The 12,405-nt window shown below is 48.0% G+C and overlaps 1 protein-coding gene across 2 annotated transcripts in view; it reads right to left on the bottom strand.

The window, feature by feature from the left end:
• FAM135B (family with sequence similarity 135 member B) overlaps nucleotides 1-12,405 on the bottom strand; it is a 269,959-nt gene that overhangs the window by 157,656 nt on the left and 99,898 nt on the right. The gene's annotated exons all lie outside the window — the stretch shown is intronic.

The raw sequence follows: 12,405 nt of genomic DNA, 5'->3' as shown, positions 1-12,405 counted from the left end.
AGCTCGCTAAGTCATGGGATGAGAGAGATCAGTGGTGGGATTTGTGCTTTACACAAAGCTTGGAAATTGCTAATCAATAGGATCTGCAGTGTGGTAAGAGACCTCTCTGTCACACGGCTCTGTAAATGTCTCCTGCATCATCACTGCCCCGTTCATATACCTTACCCAGTAATTATGAATTCAAATACATGCCTGTCAGTCCTCTTCCAAGCGGACGCTGCTCCCCCTGCTACCGTCTCTGCCCTCCCCTTCCGCCAAAGGACGCTCTGATCCAAATCTGATCACTCACCTGCTTGCAACATCCCATACTCACCCCTCCTGCACCAACCCCACAAGGAAAAGTTCTAGCTCCTTGGTATGCACTTCTGCCTCCCCCAGGGGCCCTCTCCTACCCCAGCAGCATCAGCTCAAAGAGGTCAGTGGGTGGCAAATGGCCACGGCCATTGGCTCTACTTGGCTTGATCACACTGACTAGCAAAGCCCAGCTCAGGGGTCCGCTCTCCCCAGTCCTGGGGGGAGATTCTCCCTGCAGGGTCAGCTCCCATCTCCCTGCATACCAGGTTCTCTGGCTCCATGTTCCCCTCATAAAAACAAACTTTCTGACAACGATGAACCTGGACCATCGGAGGCCAGACTCAAGTCACTCCAGGTCCCCGTACCCAGGGATCCGTCTGCCGCAGGTGACCCTAGGGATGCTCCCTCTCCCAGGCGCCCGCATCCCTTCCCTTCTGCGATTTCTCTGCTCTGCTGGTGCTTCTGACACCTCTTCAACAGCTTTAGCTCAGACACTTTGTGTGTTTCGTCACCTTCAGATGGAATGAAATGGTGGTTTTTCTCTTGGAGTCCCGCCTTGCAGACAGAACACAGAACAGTGTCGGTCGTCCTGGCTTGGCAGACAGACGGCCACGAATTCAAACCTCAGCTGTGCTGTGGGACAGCCAGGTATATCTCCGAGCCTCAGTTTACCCATCTGGAAGATGGAAGTAATAATCCCTAACTCACAGAGCTGCCAGTAGCACTGGGTGAACTGATGTCTTATAGCTCCTAACACACGGTCTGAGCTCACAAAGTGTCACAAGCCACTGAAAACCCATGAGCTGATGAATCAGAGCCCAGGTTGCTGCCTGGTCTTGGACTCAGGTCCCTTGTTGCCTCCAGACCTGTGGACTCACATCATCTACCCTGACGGACTGGAACACCTCCCCCTCTGCTTCATCTACTAATTCACCCCAGGGGACAGCTGCTTTCCACTGAAACCCCTCTCTCCCCCTCCACATTACATAAAAGCCCCAATTCTTCCAATCCCACTGCTTTGGTATTGCCTACGTGCTCTCCCTCTGAACCGCCTTCACCACTGTCATCAATTTCCTCACCCCAAGCATCCTCCTCTTCCCTTCCAAAGAGTCATTTCTACAGTCCCCGCAACCCACTTCTCCCTTCCTTCAACCGTCCCGTATTCATCCCTTAGCTGCAAGGTGCCATCCTGGCTCTAAGGCACGGCAAATCTGCCCGTCATGATGATGAGGACTAACGCCCCCTCCCAGTCTACAGAAAGACCACCTCTACGCAGCCTTCCCGGACACCACGGCACTTTCCGGGAGATGCCACGCTTTTTCATCTCCAAGCCTTTGCCTGTGGGGGTCTCAATGCCTGGGATTCCCTCTCAGTCTTTATGTGACTAGTGAGCCCTCTCTTGCAGAGAACCTCCCGGGGGAGGGAAGGGCATCCTTGCTTGTGCTTTGCTTTCCCGTTGGGGATGCCACTCTCTTGACTTGCATCTCTAACTCCCATAGTCCTCTGTGAACAACTTGAGTTCATGTCTCTGTCTTTCTCCTGGTTCTGCCAGAGTTCCTAAGGCAACGCTGAGTAAAGCAGAACCCAGTGTCCCCTGGACAAGTAAATTAACAAGTTTACAAATGCACAAACAGAGGAACGGGAGATGACAGGAATCTGCTTCCCACTAGGGGGTGTGTGTGTAGGAACTCCAAGGAGGGGAAGCCACACATTCCCTCTTGAGGAAGATGACATCGGGGAAAGCTCTAGTGGGTAAGAAAGAGGGGGAGCAAATGCTCATCTGTGAGGTTCTATTTAGGGGAAGAAATTCTGTCCCTGCCTGCCCGCCCGTCATTAGCCAGGAGGACTGAATTCCCCATACGTCATCCTCTCACTACGAACGGAAGAGAAGCAGGCGGGTGGCGGGCAGCAAGGAAAGCCCGTCTGAGTCTGATTCCCCCTCCACTGTGGTACCTGCCGTTCTGCTGTTTGCAGAAGTAGAGTATTGATGGAAGGGGGACACAGACCTCATGCCATCTGAGCACCCAGCCAGGCCCCAGGAAACAAACATGCCTGGTGGGCTGAAGACAGAATGCCCAGACTCTGGGGTCCAGGCACCCCCGAGGGAACCCCTCCCTCTGGCCACTGGCCAAGCGCGTGAACCTGTGCACCTGCTGAGCTTACAGAACCCCTGCCGCCTCCACAGTGCAGGGACACTACCCCCTGCCGATTTATGGGGTTGTGAGAGGTTGTTTGTAGCGATCCAGAATTTTTAAATTTTCTTCTCCAGTGAAATTCTGGTTGACTCCAGTGGGCTGAGACAGAATTCAAGAGGTGACTTCATCTAATGAAAGGAAAGAGAGTTTTTCAAAGAAAGCCAAGAATGTCACCTTTTGGGGGAACACAGAGCAGGTTGGTGAGTACAAAGATCTGCTATTTTTAGGAAGAGCAGGGAAGGGCCAGCCTTCACACTGGCGACTCCCCTTTTCCCGGAAGTCCCCACACAGTAACTTCAGAGACCGAAAGTTCTGCACGTGGGGCAGGTGGAGCCGTGGAGACCCGAGCATCGGCTGGAGGGACATGTGCAGACTTGTGTGGCTCCTAAGAGCTCCTCACCCTGAAGGAGTGGAGATCTACTGCCTGATGCGCCAGAGCCCCGAGTCAGTTCCGAATTCCTTGGAGCCCCAGAGCGCACCTTCCGCAGGAGCTTAGGAGGAGACGGAATGGAGATCTGGGAGTGAGGGCTGCTCGGCTGAAAGTCATGTCCTTCCTCCCCATGTTGGATGGTCAACCATGGTGCTAACCTCCCTCAACATTACGAGGGACTTAGAAGCACGAGAAGCAGAAAAATTACCATTTTCAGGGTAACCGGTTTTTATAATCAAGCATTTACTGATTATAAAAAAAAAAGTCATGACAAATTCTAAATGATAAAATGCATTCTAATATTTTTTTAAAAATAAAATAATATCCAAGAAGAGAGCACTGGTGAAGTAATTTATGGTTGAAGCCCTGTAAGGGAATCTTAGCAGCATTATACATAAAGGAATGTGTAGGGTTATAGGAAGTGCTCCCAAAAGGGAAAGAGAAAAAATAGAGACCAAACTGGTCTACCACATTTTTGTAAAGGAAAACATGTGTGCATATAAAATAGTGTTTGCTCAGTGAAAGAAAAGGGAGGAAGGAGAGAGAAGGAGAGGAAGTGGGGGAGGAAAGGAAGGAAGAGGGGGGAGGAGAGAGACAGGAAAGTGAGGAAGGAGCAAGAAAGGGGAGAGAGGGAGACGGGGGACAGGGGCAGGAGGGAGGCGGTAGGGGATAGAGAGGGTGAGGAAGAGGGAGAGGAAGGAGGGGGGAGAGAAGGAAGGGGACAAGAAGGTGGAGGAAAAGAGGGGGAAGGGGGCAGGGAGGGAGAGGAAGAGGAGGAAGGGAGAGGGAAGGGAAGGGAGGGGACAGGGAGAGGGAAGGTGGGAGGGAATTTTGACGATAAAAGTAATAGGTGAGTGTGAAAAATGAGGAAAAGTACAAGATGAAACTGTCACCATGATTCCTTCACTAGGCAAAATTATCTTATTTACGTCTATGTGTGTAATTAGATGTTTAAAATGAGGAAATCTGATGAAATGCAATAAAAAATTGCTTTTGAGCAATATTGGACAACAAGAGCCGTTAAGGACCTCACTCAATCCCTTATGCTTTCTACTCTGACCCAAGATCCATTCAAAGAACCTTCTAGAAAAGAAACCTCTGTGATTTAGTATATCTCTATTGACTACGTTTCTCAAGAGTCCCCAAGGTAATTATTTCTTTAGAAATGTGTTGCGCATTGGAGTTGATAAACGAGTAGACTTACATGTGCTCACCACACACACGCACACATGCACACACACAAAGCAGCAACTAAGGGAGGTGACAGATGTGTTAACTAACCTTATTGTGATCCCTTCACGAGATAAACTAGGCCGAACCAGCACACCACACCTTAGACTTATGTGACATTACAGGTCAGTGATATCTCAATAAAGCTGGAACAAAAGAAAGGTGACATTCTCACTTTGTAGATCCCATGTATGAGGTAAAGAACAGGAAGCAGGACTTCCCCCAGGGAGGCCAATCTGAACCAACATTTTTTTAAGGATCTTATTCACTTAAGAGAAAGAGAGCTTGTGCAAGAGCAGGGGGAGGGACAGAGGGAGAGAGAGAGGCAAGCGCCCTGCTGAGCAGGGAGCCCAGTGATGCTGGGCTGGATGTGTGGCTTAACACAGGGCTCCATCTCAGGACCCTGAGATCATGACCTGAGCCAAAGTCAGATACTTGACTGACTGAACCACGCAGGCGCTCCTAAAACATTTTAAGACCAAGAAGGCCTTACCTCTTCCTGGGGGATTAGTTGTGGTGACTATTAAAACACAGAAAGGAACTACCCAATTCAGGCTCCAGCCAGTTCAGCGGTCCGTTTCAGGCCCTCTTGATGAGCCCCACAAGGTCTGGACCTCATTTTAACTAGGAGCCTTACAAATATCACCTCACTGGCTTCAAACATGATCCTGCAAAGCCAGTGAAGAAACAGAGACCAGAAGTTAGCAACTTGCCCATGGGCACCTGGCTAATAACAGAGAAAACAGAATCCAAATCAAGATCTGGGTCTGTGCTCCTTCCACTCTATCACCTTCAGGAGCAGAGGCCTTTCACTCCCCTGAGAGGGCTTCGCAAGAACCACTTTGAGTTCAAAACTAGAAAGGGCCACTCTGCCCAGGGTTTTCTGCCTGACCTCTGATTCCCCTGTGGGCGGCTCTAAGCTCTCCAGAAGCATGTTAATCTGAGCCCCCTGGGAGGGGTTCTTCTTCATAGACCTGCTGAGCCTGTCCTCAGCCAGGGGTTAAGAGGATAAAAGGCTTAAAGCATCAAGCTCAGAAGTCATAGATTCAAAGGCAAAAGAAGAAAAAATGGGACAGGACAATTGTTGACAGGAATGTGGATTTGCTAGAAAAATAATCCAGCATCTCCCAAATGCATACTTGAGTAAGGGTCGTAGGGTCGTAGGAATAATTCTAACAAGGCCTTTTGACAGGGACGAGGAGATCAAATTTTTTAATTACAACAATTATGGAATTTTACTCTTAGAGACCATGGAGCCAACCTACATGTCCTGTGCTAGAAGGAACCCTTGACTCAGACCGATAAAAATCCTGAATCACTCTGACTTGTAAAAAAAGTAAAGGGAATCTGTCTGTCCGCACACATGGAAAGTCATGGGTCTGAACTGGTACATTAGATCTCTGATTTCTGTGCCACGAATATCATGCCCACCGGCCACTCATCAGGGCACACGGTCCGTCTTCACAGCAAATGGACCACTGTCAAGGCCCTGGAGATACTCACTGGTGGGTCCCACATGCCCTGCCTTCCCAGAGTCATCCTGGCCTCTCTTTACCCAGCAATGCTGGACATCCAGCGGGGTTCTCAACCACTATAATCCCACTCCCATTCAAAACTGAGGGAATGAATGAAAAGGACAGCAAAATATTTTAATAAGAGAAGTGAGGAAAAAGATTATTTCTGACAGAACCAGACAAATCAATTAATTGATCTCTGGCAAGCAAAGATAATTGTATTTCTGAGTCCATTAAGGCACATTGGGGCTGGTTAACTCATTTCACAGGGAACTGGCTGTCGCCGGCCATTAACTGATGATGGGGACATCGAGGCATAAATGCAAGATGGCATTTTCCTTCAGGAAACCCTTGACTTATGACTCAACCGTTTTCACTCTAGTAGAGAAAAGGCAGGTGAGTTTGTTCAAAGGGGATCTCAATCCTAATAATTCCGTGAGTGTCTGACCTTAGACATCAGATCTGATAATACTGATTGAGGCCAGGAGATGAATCTCAACATCAGGGAAAACCTTCACTCAGAAAGAAAGCCAGTCTGAATTAAGACTTAAAATGGAATCTGAATACATTTTCAAGGACAAATGTTGGCTCCCTTTCAACAAACAATATTGGGCATATCGCGGTCATATATAATAAGCACACATGAGATCTTAATAAATCGATGACTACAAATGTTCACATAGTGGGCGTTTTATACTTGTATACTTGATACTTGTTCGCTCAAGTACTTCCTTATGAGAAGACTGTTGTAAATGAAGTAAGACTTTCCCTTCTGCTTCTGGCTTCCAGAATCCATACTGGAAAACTTACACGGAATCTCCATGGGCTCTTGAGCAAGAGGAATCCATGTGCAAAAGGAGGTAAGGTCCTGTTTCCTCCTGGGGAAGGGGAGACACCACAGTCCTGCTACAAAGGAAGGGACCTGGGCCTATTCTGTTTGGAAGAAGAGGTTTTCAAGCAAGGCCAAGTTTGCTCAGTGTGTGGACTGCTCCCTTGGGTCCTAACCCAGTCATTTTCCACCTGGGAACCACCTGTGGAACTTTACAAGTGTCTGGGGTCCCTCCCTAGAAGTTGTTTATTTAATTAGCCTGGAGGGTGGATGATTGCAGATGATTGTAGTACACAGCCTAGGCTGACACTGTCGTAGAGACTTTCTGTGCTATTACCCCAGACTCAGATGGAGAACACACGAAGACGTGGTTTTCTGAGCCTCATGACCAGCGATTCTGACTTGGTAGGTCTGGGACACGTCCAAGGGTCTGCACCTCTAACGGAAGCGTAATGGTGATGCTCCTGCCCATGGGCCACACTCTGACATGCAGTGATGTAAATAGTACGTTAGAAATCAGGAAGTGTTTTCTCACTGTGGGGATCCATGGGAACCCATCCTAGTTGCAAGAAGTTCTCAAAGAAGCAGAAAGTTCTATCAGGGTAAATACAAGCTCTCATGGATCTCCAAGGATATGCCAGGCTCTGCCGGGTCAGGCACAGGCCATATAAAGTCAGGTAAGATCAGGTCCTTACCCTTAAGGAGCCTCAAGCCACTTGATAAGAAGACAAAACCAGATAGGACATCACCACTATTCCCTTCTGCAACCTGGTCCTGTCCCCCACCATTAATGTCTCAGAACATCGGTGGCACTGACATTAGCATCCTGATAGTCACCAGTCTAACAAGAGACCAGCTGCGGTAAGTTCTGTGATCCTCCAGCCCCGCCTTCGTACTCTTTGCTTCCCCGTGGCCTTCCAGGTGGGCTCTGCTTCCTGACACTACCGAGCCATTCCGTGGTCTGGTCCTCCCAGGTCCTCTGCACGGCTGACTCCTACGCACTTTTCAAAAGACAGCTTTGGGAGATCTCCTCCTGGGACACCTTCTCTGACTCTACGCACAGAGTGGCTTCCCCTGGTGTTTCTCTTCATAGTATCCGAAATCCGTCTTTGTCACAGAACTTACCCTACCTGGTGGCCATTCCCTGTGTGTGTATCTGCCTCCCTTATTATCTGGCAAACACTCTGTGGGCAGAGTCTCTCATCTTCACGATTCTAGAGCCTTTCACAACAGCATACGCTTACTAGTGTTTATAGGAATGACGATGTGAGTGGATGGTGGAATAAAACCTAGGAGAGGCAGGCTTTTAAAATTATGGGAATGAGGGATTCCTACAAACTGGGCTGGATAGAGTAGATAAAGACCAGTCAACAAATAGTCTGACATGAGATTCTATTTAAGCTAAAACTTAATAGAGTAGAATTTTCAAGGTAGATATTACAAGAAGGACACTCAAGAATGATCTGAGCATAGACAATAAAAGTGAGAAATTTAAGGTCAAACCATTTAGGCTTTGAACACTGAGCTGGGTGAGAGCATGAGCAAGGAAAGCAGGTGGTCCCACTATTCGTAGTGACGACAACTTAGATGGTATTTACCAGGTACCAGGCACCAGGCTAGCTGTTCTGCATATATTACTTCATGCGATTCATACCATAAGACTTCTTCTGATTACCCTGTGAGACTGTGTCATCACCATTTTACAAGTGACAAAATAGTGGCTTAGAGTGTTTTAAAAGGACATTTTCACACTCTCAGAGCCTACAAGGGGGCAGAGTGTGGCTTCACATTCAGGTCTGACCCCCAAGCCAGGTTCCCCAGTGCCTCCCTGCCCCTGCCCTTTTTGTCAGGATGAGTCTTGCTGCCAGGCATGGGTTGACAATTCACAGTGCATGTTGACTGGTTTCAGGAGATATTTTCCCTTGGAGAATTTGCTTCAGTCAATATAGACTTTGGAGAAATGCAAGTTGACTGTTTGCTCAAAGCAAACACCACCAAAAGGCAATATGCATTCTGGGACTAGAAAAACCATCCACAAACGTAAATGTACGAGAAGCAAGTAATCCCCGAACGGGGCAGGATCTCATGCAATATTCTCAGTTCTGCATCCACGTGCTTTCGACACATCTCACAACGTCTACCTGACCAGAATAGGCAGTGATGATCTCGAACATCGGGATGGAGGTACAAGGGGCATGTCTCATTATCCGAGAAACTGCTGAAATGTGGATGCCCACAGTCAAATTCAGTGTGAGGAAGGATATTTTCCTTCCTTTGCAATCCCTGACTCTAATTTCTACCTCCCAAAGACATCTGGAGCATATCCTCAGACCCAAAAATGGGCCAGCCTCCCCAAAGCTGCCTTCCTTTTCTTCAATGACACATGGAAATCCTCCATTTTCTTTCATGTGGGGTACACCTCGCCCACTAGGCTTAGATCTTAGTCATCACTTCCCCATGCAGTGTTTGCTGGGTAAAGTAACTTCATCTCACCATGAGCATGGTTCCTGTGGGATTCGGAGCAGGGAAACCCTTGGTGATGGAGCTGTATGGACCACAGCTGTTAGGCACCCTTCTGAAGGATGCAGAATCCTGGCTGGTGCTGTACCTAGCCTGTCCATGGCTCTCTACAGCCTTGGCCCAGGGGACTGGGGACCCTTAACTTCAAGGTCTTATTGCTGGCAGGACTCTAGAGATCTTAGAACCCACTCTATTCTCGTAAGAGCTCTGACTGCCTTCATCCAAATGATGTCCCAGCCTGTTCATGGCCAAGGCTGCTATGAAGCCCACCATAAGTATGCTCCATCCTAAGATGATGCCCTCATCCACACCAAAGTGCCAACACCGTGAAGGGATGGCATGGAGAGCAGGAAGAAATTCCTGAGAGCCTTTGTTCCACTAGACCCATGGTCACCAACTGCCGATGAATTCATACTTACAGTAACAACATCTTCAAGCATGCAACTCCAATATACGTATATTTATTTACAATCCCATACCCATATGATTGCATAATCCTACACAATAGTCATTGTAAGCATAAAGAAGGATCTTTTAAAAGATGAGATAAGGAATTCAATAATACTTGTTTTAAAAATTAATTGCTTTTTATATTAAAGGAACATATAACCTTTTTGCTCTTACTAAAAATATGCATATAACAGTGATTCGATATTCTGGTTTTAATTTAGTCTAATTAAATATTAGACTTCAGTGCTGAGCATGGCTACCTAAGAGAGCTCCTCAAAACACACAGACCTAGAGGATCTTAGGCAGGCAGAGTGAGTCACGATTTCCTCACTCATCTGGTAAACTCCTTAACCAACTGCGCAGGGCCCTCTTCCAGTTTTGGGTGTGTCCCTTGAAATGTCCTGCTTCTGGTAACGGTTTCATACAACACTTTGTCAACACCTGAAGCCCCAGAATACCATCAGGATTAGGTGTATTGTGAAGAACTGTAGTTACAACTCCATACATCAAATAGCTCTTTACATAAGCTCAACTCTCTAAGCCTACCTATTCTTGAATCTGATCAGCTTGCCGTTCCATCCCAGGGTGCACGTGAACAGGCTGCACAGGAGAAGACCAGGGCAGTTCTGTCCTTTGCTGCTGCTCACCACACGTTCATTAGCAATATTACCTTCGATTCATGATGGCTTTACAGTATTTATTTTTAGGCCACTAGCTATTTTATGAGGGTTAGTGTAATTAAAGGAAGAAAACAGTTTACGGACGTGTATACCTGTCCAGTCCCAAACTGTACTATTTGGCAACGTGAGGATGAGGTCATCAACTTGTCTGAACTGTGGGGGGCCCTGTTATTTGATGCCAGAGTTACTGGGTAGAACTCACGACTGGATGCCATATGGACACAGATTTTTCCAGGGTCATTCTGGATTCTAATTATTCATAGAGCTTTATTTCCCTTTGATTTTTTTAAAAAGATTTTATTCATTTATTTGTCAGAGAGAGAGAGAGAGAGAGCACGCACAAGCAAGGGGGAGCGGCAGGCAGAGCAGGCAGCAGGAGAAGCAGGCTCCCTGCTGAGCAAGAAACTCCATGTGGGACTCGATCCCAGGACACTGGGATCATGACCTGAGCCGAAGGCAGCAGCCCAACTGACTGAGCTACCCAGGCATCCCTTCTCTCTGATTTTTGATGAAAAGAATTATAAATGGAAGTTTTAAAATTTTCTTCCCACATCTTCATGGATGTTTTGTGTAGCCCTGGCGGGGGAGGCAGCCCACCCTGGAGACCAGGCTTATACGGTAGAAAACCAACAACTCAGCCCCAGAACCCCCCTCTATTATGTTAGAGCTTCGAATTGTTCCATCCCCCTGATCCCGAGTTACCCATGGGTTAAAGTAAAGACACTACCACTCGGGCTATGGTTGGTGATGAAGATTTAGGAACTCATCAGTAGAAGTGTCTAACACATGATAGACACATGACATTCTCCAACGTGAACAGGAGAATGGGGGGAGGTACCAAATGGGCTCCAGAAAGCAATAACCAAGCCAGGACTCGAGAAGCCAGGCCCCAAGCCCAGAGTTTTCTCACTACACCGCAACTTCTGCTCAGGTAAGGACGGTCCGTCTGATGCTGACGAGCTTCTGGAGGATGCCCAGATCTTTGCTTCCTGAAAACTCAGCTCCAGAACCCCGACCAGAAATGAGGGCCCCTGTCCCTGGGACATAGCTGGTCCCAGGATCATTGCCCATTCCCCGCACCACCTGCTTCAGGTCACCCACCAACATCTCCTCCTGGAACAAGGAGCCATCATATACAAGGCGCACTGGAAGCAATGACTCCGAACGATCCTTCTGAAACTGGAGACGGACCCGGGTGGCAGAGGGCGAAAGTGTGGGATGGTCTCTACTTCTCCGCCCTGAGTCTAGACTGTCCTTGAACTTGGCCTTGGCCAGCGGAAGGCCCGGGAAGCCCCTCTGTGAGTTCGAGGCTCCCTGGCAGGATGTCGTGTGTGTTTCCACTCCTGCTTGTAGGGCTCATCTGCCGCCTCCCAGCCGAGGGCCCAGGCCTGGAGCAAACCACGGCAAGGGCGGCCAGGCCCTGTAATCCAGCTCAACCTGCCTGCCCTCGGAATCTACAGCTGAATGGAAACCTGCAGTTTTAAGGCACTACGGTTAAGGTTCGGGATACTCTGTTCCGTGGCAAAAACAAACCAGTAGATGGAACCACTTAGAAGCATCAAGTTGAACAAAGATCAAAATGCTCAGCAAAGCTTGGTTTTAAAGTAACCTTCCTCCTCTCTCCCGCGAACCTCCCCTCCTCCCTTCTCAGACTTGCGTTTCAGGACTAAGGGGGACACTGGCAGCTCATCCACAATTCCTGTCAAAACCAGTTAGATCCTGTATTTCCCAATGAAACAGCCCAGCCCCTTCCTCTTTCAGATTTCAATTTTGAAGGCTGTGGGCTGCCGGCTGCTTCCTTTGGCCCCGCACAGCAGTAAAACTAGTGTTCCTCTTTATCCCTGACCCTGTCTTGGGTTGTATTCTGGCTCTGAAGCATGGAGGTCAGTTTTCCACAACACAGATACCTCCTATTTTGCACTGTTAACTTGAACACATCACCAATGCAGTCTCTATGAACTTCCTTGTCTGTAACCCAGAGCCCTCCGCTGGGACTAGAAGCTTCACATACACCATCCCACGTGGTTATCAACTGCAGTGACCTTGAGAGGAAGGTCTGTCCTGAAGACCTATTGAGGTCACGCGTGTACAGCACCAAATTCAGTGCATCCTTAAAGACTCGAAGCAATTACACTTTAATTCTTTACTTAAAGAGGACATCATAAATTTTCAGTCCTTGAGAGATCTAGGCACAGGTATTAGGTATGATACACAGTTTTGGGGAAATGGGCCTACAAATATTGATCATGAAGACATCTTATTG

This window comes from Lontra canadensis, unplaced genomic scaffold, assembly GCF_010015895.1.
Source record: "Lontra canadensis isolate GAN:19392208 unplaced genomic scaffold, GSC_riverotter_1.0 scaffold49, whole genome shotgun sequence".
In the NCBI taxonomy this organism is placed as follows: domain Eukaryota; kingdom Metazoa; phylum Chordata; class Mammalia; order Carnivora; family Mustelidae; genus Lontra; species Lontra canadensis.
The sequence above is the reverse complement of the archived record's forward strand: the minus strand, read 5'-3'. Positions and strand labels throughout refer to the sequence as shown.